The following is a 19,269-nucleotide window of genomic DNA, read 5'->3' as shown; positions in this document are numbered from 1 at the left end:
TAATCGGAAAGGTTGTACCATGTACCACCAGCTTTTTGTTTTCTTCTTGTGTCGTGCATTCTGTTTTTTTTTTTTCCCTCCGTTCCTCCACTTTTGCCTAAACTGAGAATTTTTTATGATTTTACTTCACTGTTAGCTATACCTCTGTTTTATTTTTACAGTGTTGCACTGACGTTTGCAGTATGCATTTTAACCTATCACAGTCTACATTTGAATGACACTTTACCACATCATGTGTAAGAAACTTAAAACAATCTGTTTCTGTTTGCCTTCTATACCTATTCTTTGGGCTTCTGTTGCTATACATCTTTCATAATATGTTTAAAATGCTACAGTACATAGTTATTTTGCATTAAGCATTTATATGTAAAAGAAACTTCAAAATGAGAAGAAAATATTTTTATATTCACCCCAATAGCTACCATTTCTGTCACCGTTCCTTTGCATGAATCCAAATTTCCATGTGAGATAATTCTTCTCACAGAACTTGCATTAACATTTCCTGTGGTGCAGATCTCCTAGCAGTGAATTCTGTCTGCATTTGTTGTTTGTTTGGAAAATTCTTTACTTTGCCTTCGTGTTTTGAAAGGTGTTTCATGTGAGTGTAGAATTTTAGGTTGACTTATTCTTTCAACCCTTGGAAGGTTTTGTTCCGTTGTCCGGAATAATGCAAGCCAGAAGACAACAGGTTTGTGGGAGTTGTTTATCTTTTTCCTCTGGGTGTAATTTTTTTTTCCCCCTCTGGCTGCTTTTAGGAGTTTCTTTTGTTGCTGATTTTCAGGAAATTGTGCTTTCTTGGGGTTTTCTCTGGTGTTTATCCTGCATGGGGTTTGTTTAGCTTCTCGGATCTATTTTACCTTTTTCAAACCTAGAATTTTCCAACAGATTTGATCTCGAAATCTTTGCTTTAAATATCACGTTGTCATCTTTAAGAGCTACTGTTTTAGAAATGAGCACTAAAATGAACACAATCTACTTCGGGAAACGAAGATAAAAATCAGTGTTTATAATCTTCGCGTGATTGTAAGTTTTCTTTTGCCTCCTTGGACCACAGAGAGTTGGGTTCCCCAGGAAGTTCTCAGACCCCCGCCCTGGTAGTGCGCAGAGAGTGTCCACATCATTAGCTTGTGAATGAGGTTTAATCAGTAACTGCCAGCTTTATGGGCGTGCTGCAGTAGTAACCATTTCCCCATCTCAAATATAGGTCAAAAACTTTACCAAAACTTTTCTCACGTTTCGTACGGTAAAGATCTATTGAACATTAATGCACAGGAAAGGAGAGTTGATGGCACACCCAAGATTATCGTCGACAGATAACAGTACTGAAATGTGACTTCCAAAAAACATTCAAACTCTACATTTTTTTTAGGCATTGGACAACAGATATTACCATTTAACTATGGAGACTTTTTTGTTTGTTTGTTTGTTTGTTTGTTTGCGGTACGCGGGCCTCTCACCGTCGTGGCCTCTCCCGCTGCGGAGCACAGGCTCCGGACGCGCAGGCTCAGCGGCCACGGCTCTCGAGCCCAGCCGCTCCGCGGCATGTGGGATCTTCCCGGACCGGGACACGAACCTGTGTCCCCCTGCATCGGCAGGCAGACTCTCAACCACTGCGCCATCAGGGAAGCCTGAGACTTTTTTTAAAATAATTTTTTCAGGGCTACTGATTTTTTTTTTTTTTAATTTTTATTGTACTTATTTATTTATTTTTGGCTGTGTTGGGTCTTCATTGCTGCGTGAGGGCTTTTCTCTAGTTGCAGCGAGCAGGGGCTACTCTTTGTTGCGGCGCGGGCTTCTTTTGGAGCACAGGTTCTTGGTGCGTGGGCTTCAGTAGTATGGCATGTGGGCTCAGTAGTTGTGGCGCACGGGCTTAGTTGCTCCGCAGCATGTGGGATCTTCCCGGACCAGGGCTCGAACCCGTGTCCCCTGCATTGGCAGGCGGATTCTTAACCACTGCACCACCAGGGAAGCCCGACCATGCAGGCTTTTTAAAAGGAAGATCTTGTAGAATGTTACTTGGTTTTAATTTATAGCTTTCTGTTGTTTTTATGGTGTATATGCTTATTCTTAAAGAATATTAAAGGTTAGGCCTTTGGAATTTATGCACAAAATTAGTATTTATCATTAAGAAAAAATTCAAAACATTTTTTCTGTGTCATCAATAGAACTTTAACAGAGGAGAGATCCCTTTAGTGTTGTCTCTTCGAGTTTACACATAAACAGAGAAGGGTACACTCTTACCATAGTGGCAAAAAAATAAATAATCCACCTAAATAAAGGGTATTCCAAAAATAGATTTTTTTAAAAAGGTGAGATGATTAATGCACTGTGACCTTTCACCTCACAGTACCCATTTTCCTAGTTCGGTGAGTGAAAAGAGAAATGAGGATGATGGCCTGATTTTTTAATTCCCAATGTATAAAGGCTCATCTAGAAGTGTCCTACTTCTTGACACTATTACGATATTAAAAGTAACATTTATTTTTGTAAGTCATTACCAACTTGGCACACTTGCATTCCTTTTCGTCAAGTACTGTCATCTTTAGATTTCAAGCTTCCAAAGTCTAATGAAATGCACGTTGGTTTTATATTCTCTTGGAGAACCTACAGTCTTCCAGCAGCAGAACCTCCCTTTATTGGACTGTCTAGCAACTAATGTATATTCAAAGTCAATCAGAAAGTTGTCTTTAAAATTTCAGCATATTTCTGAAAAGCCGGAAATATGGGAGAGTTGGGCAAACCATAGCCTATTTATTGTACACGGAGTGTCATTAACTAGGTGGGTACCTGGGTACATGGAGGAGCCAGATGAGGAAGGTGGCTCACAGAATTTCTGCTGCCTACAGCTCAGAGCCATGAGAAAATCGTAACAGGAGAGAGATAATTTAGTATATGTGAGCCCCTGGTATGACCCTGTTAGTGGTGGTTCCTGGATATATCATTAAAAACACATTGTGAGATTCTGGTAGGAAGGATTCTTTCATTGTTTATTGAAAGGATTACATAACTTAAAGCACTTAGAACAGAGCCAGGTGGATAACAGATGCAATTATGTGTAAACTATTTTTATTGTTCTTTTTCTTTTCCATTATAGTTTATTACAAGGCATTGAATATAGTTCCCTGTACTTTATCGAAGGACTTTGTTGTTTATCTGTTTTATATATAGTAATGTGTATTTGCTAATCACAAAGTCCTAATTTATCTCCCCCTGAGCCCTGCACCTGCCAAATCCCCTTTGGTAACCATAAGTTCGTTTTCTACGTCTGTGAGTCTGTTTCTGTTTTGTAAATAAGTTCATTTGTGTCATAGTTTAGATTCCACATATAAGTGGTTTATGATATTTGTCTTCCCCTGTCTGACTTACTTTACTTCGTATGATAATCTCTAGGTCCATCCATGTTGTTGTAAATAGCATTATTTCATTCTTTTTTATGTCTGAGTAATATTCCAGTGTGTGTGTGTGTGTGTGTGTGTGTGTGTGTGTGTGTGTGTGTGTGTGTGTGTGTACTACATCTTCTTTGTCCGTTCATCTGTTGATGGACACTTAGGTTGATTCCATGTCTTGGCTATTGTAGATAGTGCTGCTATGAACATTGGGTTGCATTTATCTTTTTGAATTAGCGTTTTCAGCAGATATATGCCCAGGAGTAGGATTGCTGGATCATGTGGTAGCTCCATTTCTAGTTTTTTAAGGGATCGTCATACTGTTTTCCATAGTGGCCACACCAATTTACATTCCCACCAACAGTGTCGGGGCGGGGGGGGGGGCGGGGGGTGTTCCCTTTTCTCCACACCCTTGCCAACATTCATTATTTGTAGACATTTTAATGATGGCCATCCTGATCTGTGAGGTGGTGATAACTCATTATAGTTTTGATTTGGATTTGTCTAATAATTAGCAATGTTGAGCATCTTTTCGCTCATTGGCCATATGTATGTCTTCTTAGGAGAAATGTCTGTTTAGGTCTTCCACCCATTTTTTGATGGAGTTGTGTTTTTTTTAATTGAGTTGTATGAGCTGTTTGTATATTTTGGAAATTAAACCCTTGCCAGTCGCATCATTTGCTGATATTTTCTCCCAGCCCATAGGTTGTCTTTTTGTTTTGTTTATGGTTTCCTTTGCTGTGCAAAAGCTTTTAAGTTTGAGTAGGTCCCATTTGTTTATTTTTGTTTTTATTTCTATTGCCTTGGGAGACTGACCTGAGGCAACACTGGTATGATTTATGTCAGAGAATTTTTTGCCTATGCTCTCTTTTAGGACTTTTATGGTATCATGTCGTATATTTATAAGTCTTTAAGGCATTTTGAGTTTATTTTTGTGTATGGTGTGATGGTGTGTTCTAACTTTCTTGATTTACATGTGGCTGTCCAACATTCCCAGCACCACTTGCTGAAGAGACTGTCTTTTCTCCATTGTATATTCTTGCCCCTTTTGTCGAAGATTAATTGACCGTAGCTTTGTGGGTTTATTTCTGAGCTCTCAGTTCTGTTCCATTGATCCATATGTCTGTTTTTGTATCAATACCACACTGTTTTGATTACTGAAGCTTTGTAGTATTGCCTAAAGTCTGGGAGGGTTCTGCCTCCTCCTTTGTTGTTTTTATTTTTTCCCTCAGATTGCTTTGGCAATTCTGGGTCTTTTACGGTTTCATATAAATTTTTGGATTATGTGTTGTACTTCTGTGAGAAATGTCATGGGTACTTTTATAGGGATCACATTAAATCTGTAGATTGCTTTGGGTAGTATTCTGTAGTATTGCTTTGTGTAGTAATCCATAGTATTGCTTTGGGTAATCTGTAGTATGGCCATTTTAACAATATTAATTCTTCCAATCCAAGAGCGTGGGATGTCTTTCCATTTCTTGGAATCATCTTCAATTTCCTTTATCAGTGTTTTATAGTTCTCAGCGTATAAGTCTTTCACCTACGTGATCAGGTTTATTCCTAAATATTTTTTTGAAGTGATTTAAAAGGGATTGTTTATTGTTTCTTTGGTTTCTTTTTATTTATTTCTTTTTTTTTACTCTCCCTTTCTGATATTTCATTGTTAGTGTAAAGAAGTGCAACAGATTTCTGTATGTTAATCTTGTATCCTGCTACCTTGCTGAATTCGTTGATCAGTTCTAGTAGTTTTTGCATGGAGTCTTTAGGGTTTTCTATATATAATATCATGTCATCTGCATATAATGATAATTTAATCTCTTCCCTTGCAATTTGGATACCTTTTATTCCTTTTACCCTTGTTACAGATGTTAGCAGAAAGACTTTCAGCTTTTCACCATTGAATATTATGTTGGCTGTGGGCTTGTCATAAATAGCTTTTATTATGTTGATATGTTCCTTCTGTACCCACTTTGGTAAGGGTTTTTATCATGAATGGATGTTGAATTTTGTCAGATGCTTACTTCTGCATCTATAGAGATGATCGTGTGGTTTTTGTCTTTTCTTGATGTGATATATCACACTGATTGATTTGTATGTGTTGAACCATCCTTGTGACCCTGGAATGAATCCACCTTGATTTTTGGTGTATGATTTTTTTTTTTATGTGTTGTTGAATTCAGTTTGCTAATATTTTGTTGAGAATTTTTGCATCCGTATTCATCAAAGATATTGGCCTGTAATTTTCTTTTTTGGTAGTGTCTTTGTCTGGTTTTGGTATCAGGGTGACGGTGACTTCATAGAATGTCTTAGAGTGTTTCTTCCTCTTCACCCTCCTGAAAGAGTTTGAAAAAGATGGGTATAAGTTTTTCTTTGTTTGTTTGGTAGAATTCCGCAGTGAAGCCATTCGGTCCTGGAATTTGTTTGCAGGGAACTTTTTTTAAAATTATAGGTTCTATTTCACTTCTGGTGACCGGTCTGTAAAAATATCTATTTCTTCTTGATTTAGTTTTGGTGGGCTGTATGTTTCTAGAGACTTGTCCATTTCTTCTAGGTTGTCCAGTTTGTTGGCATCTAACTGTTCATAGTGTTCTCTTGTGGTTTTTTTAAATTTCTGCAATATCAGATGTTATTTCTCCTCTCTCATTTCTTATTTTGTTTATTTGGGTCCTCTGTTTTTTTTCTTGGTGAGTCTGGCCAAAGGTTTGTTGATTTTTGTTTACCCTCTCAAAAAACCAGTTTTTGGTTTTATTGAGTTTTTCCATTGTTTTATATAAAACTCTATTTTATTTCTTTTCTCTCTGATCTTTATTATTTCCTTCTTTCTGCTGACTTTAGGTTTTGTTTGTTCTTCTTTTTCTAATTCTTGTAGGTGGTAGGTCAGGTTGTTTATCTGAGATTTTTTCCTTACTTTTTGAGGAAGGCCTGTATTGCTATGAACTTTCCTCTTAGGATTTCTTTTGCAGCGTCCCAAAGATTTTGTATGGTTGTGTTTTCATTGTCATTTGTCACAAGGTATTTTTTAATTTCCTCTTTGATTTCCTCCGTTGACCCTTTGGTTTTTTTAGAAGCATGTTTAGTCTCCATGTAATCGCTTTTCCCTCATTTCTGTTTCTGTGGTTCAATTCTAGTTTCATGCTGTTGTGGTCAGAAAAGATGCTTGAAATAATTTCTATTCAGCTTAAATTTGTTGAGGCTTGTTTTGTGTCCTTGTATGTGGTCTGTCCTAGAGAATGTTCCATGTGCACTTGAAAAGATGTGTATTCTGGGTTTTTGGGGGGATGTAATGTCCTGAAAATATCAATTTTTGTCTAATTGTTCTATTGTATCATTTAGGATCTCTGTTGCCTTATTGATTTTCTGTCTGGAAGATCTGTCCATTGATATCATTGTGGTGTTTAAGTCTCTTACTATTACTGTATTCCCATCAATTTCTCCCTTTATGTCTGTTGGTATTTGTTTTATGTATTTAGGTGCTCCTTTTTATTGTTTTTCAATAACTATAACCCAGGGTTACCAATCCTATTGAACGTGGAAAATCGGATCACAGAACTGTTTTTCATGTGGTGATACTAAATATATACTAACAATCTGGAAAACATCATTCTGAAGAACATGCTTTGGCAAACTCTCTCCTACTTCTTTGGAAGCTCCATTTGCTTGGCTTCCAAGTTCCTGTGGTTCTAGGCTTTCCTGGCAGCAGCCGTGCATGTCCTTGTCCTCATTCTATGGATGATGATGTAGAGGCAGTCACTGAAAAGGCCTGCTGCCCCCAGGTATCTTTCCCACCCGTCCTTCATGGTTTGTTAGATTCTGAGGGTCAGGAATGCTGTGGTGACTTAGTAGGTTGGTTCTGGTAGAGGTCTGTTTGAAGTTGCAGTCAGGACATGGACCGGAGCTGCAGGCACTTGATGGTCTGGTACTGGATGATCCAGTGCGATGGTGGCTCTCATGTGGCTGGCATATACTGCTGGCTGCAGGCCTCCGTTCTGCTCCATGCTGACCTCTCCACCAGCAGTTAAAGGAATTTAATTGTACACATTTGATTCATTTTTATCAGGAGATATATCAGTATGTATATAGTTAAGCATTTCATTTATGATCAATAAAAATGTAGGTTTACCCTGAATTTTCACTTAGTGAGCCATATGGACTATTCGTTTTGTTCCACAGGTCTGGTCAACCAAGAAGGAAGCATTATGACAATCTATGAAAATATCCCCTAGATAATTCTTTTTGAATTATGTGTGAAACTGTTACTTCACCTTCTAATATTTCACAGTAAGAATCAGGCAGTAGTCATAAAGAGGTGAACTTAGTGAGTCTAAAATCTGTCCTGTTAAGATAAAGTTGCTTGGCATTATTGGCATTTGGGGGCTGATCAGTCTTCCGTGCAGGGAGGCTGTTCTGTGAGTTGTAGATGCTTAGCGCTATTCCTGGTCTCTACCCACTAGGCACCAGTAGCTCCCCTCCTCCACTTGTGACGACCGCAAGATGTCTCCAGACGTTGTCTAATATCCTACAGTCCCCTGGGGCAGAGAGCACAGCCATGCCTGGTGAAAACCACTGTGTTAAAATAGGACAGACCATGATAGTTCCGTGCTTCTGTTAGGGGTTACATACGTGGATCCATATCAGATATCAGTGTGAGAAGGTACCTGGATAGCCAGAGTCAACTCAAGGGGTCCTGAGAAGCCAGAAGTGCAAGCAATTCCCAACTCAAAACTTTGGAGCTAAACTGCCTCAGGGGAGGGAGAAGGATTTAGAATGATAGCCAGGGCTGCAGGCAAAACAAAACCAATCCAGCACCTCTGGTTGCCCTGATAGACTTTGCAAAGCTTCTGAGTGGAAGAGTAATTTGGTTTGCCCCAAGGAGAGAGACGCCGCACTCTTCCTTGTCTCTGGCGCAGTGATGTAGGACAATACATACCCAAGGGATGGAAAACAGGGGCTCACACACATTCCTGGACGTCAGTGTTGCTAACAGCAGTATTCACAGTAGCCAAGTAAATGCCCATCAGCTGGTGGATGGAAAGGTAAACAAAAGGCAGTCCATGCATTCCAACAGAATAGTATTCAGCCATACAAAGGAATGAAGTACTGATACAGGCTACATTGTGGATGAACCTTGAAAACATTATGCTAAGGGAAAGAAGCCGGACACAAAGAAGGTACTGTGTGATTCCATTTATATGAAATGTCCAGGACAGGCAAATCTGCGGAGGCAGAAGGCAGGCCGGTGGTTGCCTGGGCCGGGGGAGGCGGGAGGGGGATTGAGGGCTGACCACTTAGTGGGCCCGAGGTTTGCTTTCGGGGTGATGTAAATGCTTTGAGACTTGACACAGGGGGTGATTGCACAGCACTGTGAATATACTAAAGGCTGTACACCTCCCGTGTGGAAGGGCTGTTAGTCATTGTCTACACCATTCCATGCCAAGAACTGGCAGCAACCAGAAAGTGAGTCCTTTTTATATTTATTACTACCTTTGAGTGTAAAGAATATATTGCATTTGTTAAAGTCATTTGCGTTTCAGACTTCCCTGGCGGTCCAGTGGTTAAGACGCTGCCTTCCAGTGCAGGGGGTGTGGGTTCGATCCCTGGTCAGGGAGCTGAGATCCCTCATGCCTCTCAGCCAAAAAACCAAAACATAAAAACAGAAGCGATATTCTAACAAATTCAATAAAGACTTAAAAAAAGTGGCGGTGCGGCGGGGGATGGGTACTTCCCTGGTGGTCCAGTGGCTAAGACTCCGTGGTCCCAATGCAGGGGGCCTGGGTTCAATCCCTGGTCAGGGAACTAGATCCCACATGCCGCAACTAAGAGTTTGCATGCCGTGACTAAAGATTCCGCGTGCTGCAACGAAGATCCTGCACGCCACAACGAAGATCCCATGCGCCACAACTAAGACCTGGCGCAGCCCAACAAATAAATAAATACATATTTTTTAAAAAATCATTTGCGCTTCACACAGATGTTTTTCAGCACGCACATTTTTGCCAGCACCATTTATTGATAGTGTTTCTATTTAGGCGTTAATAATAGGAAAATCAGGACTGACCAGAGATTGGAAGTTCAGGTTTCTCAGTTTAACTTATTATTTCTAGTAATAAACTAATTAATTTTGACATGTTGCATAACCGGAATGTTATTAACCAGTCATATTTCACGTCTTTTGTGTTTATAACACACAGATGATGTTAATTACATGTACTGAATTTAACAACTTATATCAAAGATAACCTTCAATTTGTGAGTTACCATCTGTTTTGGGCCGGAGAATAGGAATTTGATACTAAAGCTTTTTCCTGAACAGCTTGTAATGAGAGCTGTTTATATATTAATTACTTAATTGAATTATTATGGATTTTAATGTTGTAATTTTCAAGCAGTTTGGGCCTTAGTGTGGTGGCATCTGCTTATATTTTGGTACTTTATGGTATTTAGCAGTTTCATCATAAGGCTCTTTTGGGTTTACATCCCAATCCTGAAAATAGTTTGCTGTCTGCTTCAGGTTACTGTAAGGAGTATCGTCCTGTTGCATCTCCACTACCGAATTTTTTTCATAATGAAATGTATTTTTCTCTTATAAGCAAAGTCAGTATTCCCTTGTGCCTGCTTCAAAGAGCTATAGAGGAATTTTGTTTAAATCTTATTATTAAATCATATTATTTTCCTTCGGTGGTAGATTTTTGTCCTGGTTTTATCTTATATATCCTTATGTTATTTAAAAATGCACTGTAATGAAACTTACGGGCCTATGAACCTGCTTGTAGAATCCCTTTAATCTCCTTTCTTGGAGCAGTGTAACTATAAACAGGACTCAGTGGAAGTAATTTCCTTGAATTTCCTTAAAACATTTCAAGAGGTTCTGTATAAATTCGCTAATGAGAAACACCTTCATTCAGAACCTCACTTATGGATTTGAATTATATTCAACCTGGCACCTTTTTATTATCACTTAAGACCGTTGGAACAAGAATGTAGAGAAAACGACAGGCATTTAATTTCCTTAGTTCTTCAGCTTGTAGATAATTTAAACCCCATAGGAGACTGGATTCACTCACACCTGAAGACAGTTTATGAGGAAGAAGGTAACTATCGTTAAGTAGATCCTGGTTGACTGCTTACTCTTTATACTGACTGAAAAATAAAAATGAGTTTTTGATATGAAGGATTATCTTACGAGATATACCCCTGGCTTCTTCAGAAATCCATGCAAGTGGAACCCCTGTGAAATGGAAATGTAGGAAAACAATCATGTGAAAGTTGAGAGTCAGTGCTTGCTTTCGCTTTATTTTAGGGAAGCCAAAAAAGGAAAAAAAGATTCTAGTGTTCCTGTGTTTATTTGAGCACATAAAAGAGCGGCTGTCTGCACACAAACATGCACGCGCCGTGATGGTGGTAAACATTTGCCCGAGCAATGTCTGTAATGTCAGAAAAGATGTCTGGAGCATCTTTGCTTCTCTTAAGGGTGTGTACAGTTTAATTTATTGGTGGCATGTGATACGGTCCCCAAACAAAGATATTTCAAGTGGGCATTAATTATCACTGAATGATAGCAGGAACAATATCTGAGCTAAAATCAATTTTATTTACTTTGAGACTTTTTCCTTACAAATCTCTACATGTACCATAATACTGACTGGCCATTTTAATTTCTCCTTTTTCACACTGCAAATAAAACTGTATAGTTTGTGTTAAAGTTTTAAGACAGAGTTTATGAAACAGTAAAATGTGTTAAGTTTGAGTTGGGGTGAAAAAGGAAAACAAGAATAGGACAGGTCAAAGGTGAACAATTCCCGAAGAATTTTAAGGTGTTTTTTTTTTGTTGTTGTTGTTGTTCAAATCTCTCTGTTTCTCACCAGGCAGGTCCCAGCAGACACTTGGCGTTTTATATGATCGGGTGCTGGGGAGCCCACTGGTTCAAAGGTCTACACATGAAGTCAGCCTAAAGGTAAAACGCCTGCCGTTGATCTTTGTCTTTTACCTGAAATTCGTTTGAAGCAGAGCTGCATTTGCCAAAACTGAACACCTTCTGTTTTAAAATGCTTTCTTTAGAAGGAGTCTGACGTCTTTCTCTTTGCTGAAGTTGAAGGTAGTAGATAGAGCATCATTAAATAATGATGGGCTGTTTAGTCCATTCTACGTGACAGATTGGCCTTTTATTGCCTTCTAAGAATTGTGGATACTGAACCAGCTATTACAAACTTTACCGGGTCTTCCTGGAAGCAGATGACACTTTCTAAAATCATTCCCTCTTGTCAACACTGTGAATTAAAATTAAGCTGCAAAATTAATTATAATTGGGCACATGAGTCTAGATCTTAGTTGGCCCCTGTATCTTAATGCTGTGCTTTATTAGTTTCTTAATATGATTTGTGTCTGTCTGCAAATTGATCTACTACTTAACCTTGAAACTTCTTAGAAAAACATGTAGCTTACTATTTATAAATCTAGTGAGAGGATAAGGTATCCCGAAGAGCAAACCAAACCATCCTAGATGCACAGGCATCAAGAGTTGAAGCCCAGGGAGTTCCCTGGTGGTCCAGTGGTTGTTGGGACTTCACACTTCCATTACAGGGGGCATGGGTTTGATCCCTGGTTGGGGAACTAAGATTCTGCAAGCCGCATGGCCAAAAAAAAAAAAAATATATCGAGTTGAAGCCACATCCCAAGCTAAAACTGATGGCTCCCCTCCCCATCCACTACCAAGAAAAAGTGCTGTTATCTTTTGGTAGATGGGATTTTAGGGTTTGATTTTATCATTTACTGTTTTGTGTTTTCTGGTTCTTTCTTTAATTTTTTTAAATTAAAAAATGGATAGAACTTTTGTAATTTTTAAAACATCAAGATGGAAATTTGGGGAAGATTTTTGCTTTATTGTTTTAAAGGAACCGATCAGAACTAAAATGATAGACCCGGATTTAACCAAAGTAAGAATCTTAGAGGGGGGGGATAAGGAGGATGGGAGGCAGACGCGAGATGGAGGAGATATGGGGACATATGTGTATGTAGAGCTGATTGACTTTCTTATAAAGCAGAGACCAACACACCATGGTAAAGCAATTATACTCCAGTAAAGATGATTAAAAAAAAGAAAAAAGAATCTTATTGAAGTATTTTTGTTTAACGCCAAATATATAACAAGGTAAATATGTACAGTTGACCCTCGACTGGGTTTGAACTTCACGGGATTTTTTTCAGTAAACCATGGACTGCTGTATACAGTCCGTGGTTGAATCCAGAGGTGAGGCGTCATGGACACAGAGGGCCAACTGTAAAGTTATAAGTGGGTTTTCAACTGCACAGGGGCCAGTCCCCCTAACCCCCATGTTGTTAAAGGTTCAACTGTAGTAGAATTTCAGTATTTTACTTAAATATTTGAAAAGTGTCGTTTGTTTTAAAAAATAAAAAATTATAAAAGGTTAATTGGGTCTGTGACATCAGATGTTGACATCCATGTTGTAACGTGATTCCTTTTTATGGCCAAATAATAATATTCCATTGTATGGACGCAGCACATTATCCATTCATCAGTTGACCGACGTTTGAGTTGTGTCTGCTTTTATTGAGTGGGCATGAATAATGCTGCCGTGAGCATTCGTGTACCAGTTTTGTGTGGATGTATACCTTCGTGCCTCTTGGGTGTATACCTGGCAGTGGAATTGCTAGCTTGTTACGGTAACTCTGTTTAACATTTTGAAGAACTGGCCGACTTTTCCAAAGTGGCTGCACCATCAGTCAGTGTGTTTTGAAATGCAGATGAACCATATTTTAAAGGTCAGAGGGAAGAGGAGAGAGGGGAGGTCTGTTGCTCAGCGGTGTTTCGATTGTGTGTTAGTTCAGTATTTAGGGGACGTAAGCTTTGCTTGAATTGAATTGACTTGAGCACACGCTGGCTCCCTGCTGTGTGTGAGGCATCGGTGCTTAGCTTTGTGGATGACTCTGGAAAGTTTTGTAGCCTTTAACTCCTTGCGCAGTTTATACGCGCAGATGATCGTTGGGGATCGTGCTGGGAGGTGACACGCCGTAGCTTACCTACCACGGACGGTCCCCGTGGTGCCTCCACGAGCTTGGGGGCCGTCGTATAGACCACGTGCCCCTCCTCTCTGTGTTGGGTGCTGTGCGGCAGAAAGTGAGGGCTAGTACCTGTTGCCCTTAGACTTACCTAGCTTCGGCAGGTGCCTCCTCTGAAAGCCGTTCACGGCGGACCGTGGCTGTGGTGTTTTCTTGGCTCTTCATTTCACAGTGGTTGGTGTGTTCGCCAGGAACACCCACATTTGGGGGCATGACCTCCAGGTTCTCGGACAGGAAGACTTCAGGCTGGGAAGGGACAAGGCAGGTGTGCGCTAGTGTAGAAAGGGGAGACTCTTCAGGAGAGCGAGGTTGGCAGACCTCTTCTGTCAAGGGCTACAGAGTAGATAGTTGAGGCTTTGTGGGCCAGTGGGTCTGTGTTGCAGCCGCTCAGCTCTGCCCTTGTCGTGTGAGAGCAGCTACCGATCTTACACAGACGAACAAACGTGGCTGAGTGCCAACGAAACTTCACTGATGGACGCTGGGATTTGAACGTCGTATCAGTTTCATGGGTGGCAAAACAGCATTGTTCTGGTTTCCTTTTCGACCATTTAAAAATGTAAAAGCTATCGATAGCTCACAGTCGTTGCAGAATGCAGCTACAGGTGGGAATTGGCCTGCGGGCCACAGCGTGCCCACCTTGACCTAGAGAAACACACCCGTTTCATTTCTCCCTCTTCGGACTGCGGCCTTTGAGTTGGAGGACATCCGAGGTGCAGCTCTGCAAGGTCTGTGGCGTGCTTAGGGCGGCATCCAAGTTGTGCTGACTCGACGAAGAGCGCTGCAGATTCTCGGGGAATCCAGACTTTTAGGAATTTGAGGGCCTTCCTCAAATTGAAGAGCGGCTCTGGCCTTGTGTAACCGCCCCCACTCAGATGTTCTCGGTCGTGGGCGGTTCCCCGCCCCCGCCCCTGCCCCCGCGCCCTCCCCGGGGGACGGGTGAGCACGTCTGGAGACATTTTTCAGGGAGATTGAGCCCTCTTGGCATCTAGTGGGTGGAGACCAGGGGTGCTGCTCGGCGCCCTGCGGTGCACAGGGCGGCCCATCCCAGAGGTTTATGTGGTCCCGGAAGTCCGGAGCCCTGAGATTGACGAACCCCACTCACGGCTACTGTCACTACTTTGTTTTGTGTTTCCATCTTAACCGTTTTGTGGCTGCGGAGATTTAAAATGCCGAGCGTCTGACCGCAAGACCGAGTTCCTGCGTTTGCCGACAGAACATGAGGCTCACTGAACTCTCAGCAGATACTTGGGTTCATGGTGCTTTAAGTACTTCCCTTTTAAAACTTTTGCTGTGGTTGTCATTCATGTCAATTGAAGCATCAAGATACGCTTTGACACCAAGATTTTTGAGATGCAGGCTACCTCAAAGGGCAAGGCATCGCCCGCCTTCATATCTACGGAGAAAACCACAGGGTTTATTTTTCAGAACTTCGGAGGTCACCTTGTATGAGTAAATGACCTCACTTAGGACTCCAGCTACTGCAGAAAAGGGAGTCCTCAGGGCCCAAATAAGTCCTGCGTATGTGGGTGAAAATCACAGTGTCTTAGAGGTGTCACAACCGGCCGGTACGTAGTCCTGAAATTTGTCTGAGGGCCTAGTGCACGTTGTAAAGAATCCGATTCCAGCCTCTCGGTCTTAGAGATAATTAAAATCTGTACGTTAATTTACAGATTAATCGGAAGCGTTAGCTTGCAGGACCAAAGTCGTTAGCAAAAGAAGGCAGACTATACTCTTATGTGGAAGCAGCAGCTGTCTGTGTCTGCCAAGGCACTTTGCCGGGAAACCTTGGGCACCCGGACTGGCATTTCACCGTGTAGAGGAGAAGACTGTGAAACGATAACTGCGCTGTTGGTCTCACATGCGTCGTCGGGCTCCGTGATGCAGGCTTCCTTAGCAGTGGTTTGCTGTGACTGGGGGAACGGTTTTCAGGAAGGCTTCCTTCTGGGTCTGCCTCCCGATCAGGCAGAGAAGTGTAGGGTGGGGAGGGTTTGCGGCTCAGAGGGTTTGTGAGGGGACCCGGTGGCCGCTTTGGAGATGCACACGTGGTCTTGGCGGGAGGTGACTCCAGGACGGGACGCCTCCCTTGTCACGTCGGCATCCTTCACGGCTCTGCACACAGGGTTGGGATGGAAGGCCCCAGCCAGCCGTTAATTAACGCAGAAGGGCCGCCGGGCACAGAAAGGACCCTTTCTGAATGCCTCACCCAGGGGATGTTTTCGATTTTGTGAAGCGCAGCATTATTTTTGTAACCCAGGAAGACTCCCTCCCTCCTCTCTGCTCTCTCAACCCTGCTTAGCTGGGTTGCTCTCATAGTGATGATTTCTGAAGACACTGCCAGATTTTAAGTACATTTTCATGAATCTGAAAACAGCTCACGTTCATAGGAGAAAATTTGGAAACTACAGAAAGGCCACACACACCTACACAGATAAAATTCCAGCATGATCCCACCCCTGGAGTGATGGGTGTCTTTTATTATATGTTCTGTATTTTAGAGGGTATCTTTCGCGTGTGTGTACAAAATGAAACTTAGCAACATGCACGTTCCATCTTGAAACCTACTTTTTTCATCTATCGCCATATCATGGACGTTTTCTCCCGTCATGAAAACCCTTTTGAGGGTTCCATCTTAACTGTACTCGTTCATTCTTACATTTCAATGGCAATTCCACTGCTAGGCATGTGAGCTCCGGTAAATAAAATAATAGTTCTTCGATTATGATTTTGGACCATGTGACTCCCAAGTAAGTAAATATAAGTGTAAAATTAGTGAAAAATCTTAACCTTGGGGGGCATTTTTTTTTCTCTTACTGTAAAATAATAGACAGACTCATTGGTGAATGAAGATAGGTCTGTTAACAACAACAAAAAGAAGATGAAACCACTGTTAACGTTTGCCCGTCCCCCGCCCAGTCTCCTCTATGTATATATTCTCCTGTAGCCGGGGCCCAGCTGTAAGTGCCTTAATTTATGGAATCACACTCGTGCCGTCGTCGGGCGACAGAGTAGCTCCCACTAGTTCCAGTGACCACACGGCGGCCTCGTTGCGGCGACGCCGGCAGAACCGGTACACGGCCTATAGAACGAGCCTGCTTCAGCTCACGATAAGCTGGTCCCCGTCGAGACTGTACGGAAGGGTTTACATGTAAATGCTGACGCGCAGATGAAAACTTCTCACCGTAAACTGATCACTGGGAAACTCAGTTTCCGTTTGAAGAGAGAAAAACATTATGGATAAAGCAAGCAGGGAGGTAAGACCCACACTACGTTCCAGTTGGCAGGGAATTTGTGCAATGCGGAGAGAAGAGCAGTGCCCTGTTACGATGAGGTAATTTCTAGCAGATCTCCCAGCTGCTCTGGCCCTCGGCCCTCAGTCTGCACGGAGTCAAGTCCCAAAGCGCCCCGAGCCTCGTCCAGATTACTTTAAGGGATGGATTCCTCCAGCGTGAAAGCCAGCAGACTAACAGCGGAGACAAGACACGAGACAGACTTTCTTCCGTCCCTGCTTTAAAGGATTTTAAGGGAACATTTCATAATGGGGCAGATTGTTGAAAGAGAAACTTCCGCCACCAGTGGTGTCGGCGGCGCACCGCGCCCCCTGCCCTCTAATCACCGTGTGCTCGCTTCTCTGTTTCCGAGCCAGGCTCCCCTCCTTTTGTCAGGGAGCGCACGCGCTTGCCCTCTCTGTCTTCCTCTCGCAGAGCCGGCTCTCAGGTAGCTCTCTTGTGATCATACCCGTTAAGATAATTAAAGAGCCGTGAAGATTTCGTTGTTTGGGGGCGGCCCCCTCCCTTCCCAGAGCGCGAGGGCACAGTCAGTACTGTAAATGCATGCTCGGTACAACGGGACGCTCAGACGCCATTTCCCCTGCATCTGACGTTTGAACTATTTTGTGAACAGGACTGAGAGTCATCGGAGTTGTTGCCACCTTGAAATTAAATCGCGAAAAGGAGAAATACTATCAGTAACAACGATAAATAATCTTCCCTTTAGCTTCCTGATGGATTTAACCCCGAATTATTACTTATGTTGGAATACTCGTCTTCAGTGAGGGAGCTCCAGGGATGGCATCAGTCCGCACTAATTTTTCCTCCTTCCGTAAGCAGAACAGTGAGGGAATGTGTAGCTTTACCTCGCGGTGACGGCGGTTATTTCTTTTTTGCACAGTCACGACACCAGAGACCTCAAATCAACCTAACTGGAGGTGCCTCGAATCAAAACTGGGTCAAGCAAGAGAATAAACACAAGTTGCAGTAATTAAGAGCCCTTTTTAATTTTTTTCCTTCTTTTGGAGGCCGAGGAGGATCTACCGGTGTTGAAGAAGCTCTCGCCTTTGTGCTAGAGCTGGGGAGGTTGGAAGGCACCCGCGGGCGTCGTCAGGACTTGAGCCGGCGACAGCTGCCGCTCCGGCTCCGGAAACCGGCGAGGTGCTGAAGTGTGAGAGCCGGCCCTCTGGGCGGGTCTGCGCGCTGGAAGGGCCGGGCCGCGTGTGGAGGAAGCTGCTTTCTCGGACGGGCTCTCGACCTGCCACTGGCCTCTTCACGCGTCGCCCGCTGCCAGCTCTGAACCGCTCTGGCAAGGGTGCTGCATTCCTCCGGCCCTTTCGGGGGCTCCTCGCTTGGGGGGTGCTCGCAGGTAGCCGAGTGGGAGTAGTAGCCGTCCTGCCTCTCTCCTGTGCACGGGGCCCTGACCTGGGAGCCTGGTTGAAAGCTTTGCGTCCTCACCGCCTGTGCCGCGTGTAACGGCTCTCACGATCTTCAGTGTGGAGAAGGGAAAACTGAGCCACGTGACTCGCCCTGCAGCGCACGGCTAGAAAGGGGTGGAGGTGCGATTAGGAATAAGGCCATCTGGCTCTGAGCCACGAAGCCCCCGAGTCCCACGTTTTGTGCTCCCCCCTGTGGCTCTCAGGACGTTAGTTCCCTTACCTCTAGCCGGTAAGTCCGTGGACATTGGAACCGTCACCCTGGTGTACTCCAGCTTTATTGCAGCCAGTCCAAGCATTTCGAGCTCCACATCATGTGCCCACAAAAATCGTCCTTGGCAGCAAGGACACAGGCCAACTTCTCCCCCACCTCACATTCCACGGTGATGGCACAGAGGGCCATCTTCCCGCCCTGGTCCCAGGGAGCACTTGATACGCCCTTGAAGGTTACCCAGCACCCCACCCCCACCCCCACCCCCCACACACACACACCCCCACACACACAGCTCCTGCCTTTCCTTCCTTTTTCATGCTTCTCCACCAGATCTGGTGTCCGTCAGTCAAGGATTCACCTTCTTCCTCTTCCCTGACCTAGCCTTCCCTGGGAACCTGCCGCCGTCCCTCTTAGTACCTTACACTATAGGCGCGGGGCTTGAACGTACAGAAGCTTTTCGTTATTTGCATAGACGTCTTACTAACACTTCAAGGAAGCGCTGTGTGTGTGTGTGCCCGCGCCCGTGCGTGTGTGTGCGCGCGCCCGTGCGTGTGTGCGCGCGCACCTGCATCTGAATTTGTTTCATGCCTGCTGTTGCCATCACCGTGCCTTGAATATCGTAGGTGCTCGGTAACTTTTTCTGTCATCCCTTTGTACCTCATTTATCTCAAGTGCGGGAGAAGCAGGGTGAAGCACTGGCCTGTGTTTCGATGTGCAGCAGGGTTGCGGTAAACACGAGGCTGGGGCCCCCGTGCCCATCTCACGCGAGGCGTGGCGGCTTCTCACTGTGGGCTCTTCTTCTCGTCGCAGAGCGTTTCTTTGTGACGAGGTGTTTTTGTAGGAAGTGACGTCCGGCCCTGAGGGTGATCGAAGAAAGTCCATGGCGAGCGTCG

At 43.4% G+C, this 19,269-nt stretch overlaps 1 protein-coding gene across 7 annotated transcripts in view; it reads left to right on the top strand.

Moving 5' to 3' along the window:
• The window catches only part of TBL1X (transducin beta like 1 X-linked), a 226,338-nt gene that overhangs the window by 147,416 nt on the left and 59,653 nt on the right, over window positions 1-19,269 (top strand). For all 7 annotated transcript variants that reach the window (XM_067022995.1, XM_067022997.1, XM_067022998.1 and 4 more), the window contains one exon: window positions 11,249-11,337. The gene's annotated coding sequence lies outside the window, so the exon portion shown is untranslated. The remainder of the gene's footprint in view (window positions 1-11,248; window positions 11,338-19,269) is intronic.

The sequence above is a fragment of the Kogia breviceps genome, chromosome X, assembly GCF_026419965.1.
Source record: "Kogia breviceps isolate mKogBre1 chromosome X, mKogBre1 haplotype 1, whole genome shotgun sequence".
In the NCBI taxonomy this organism is placed as follows: Eukaryota; Metazoa; Chordata; class Mammalia; order Artiodactyla; family Physeteridae; genus Kogia; species Kogia breviceps.
The sequence above is the reverse complement of the archived record's forward strand: the minus strand, read 5'-3'. Positions and strand labels throughout refer to the sequence as shown.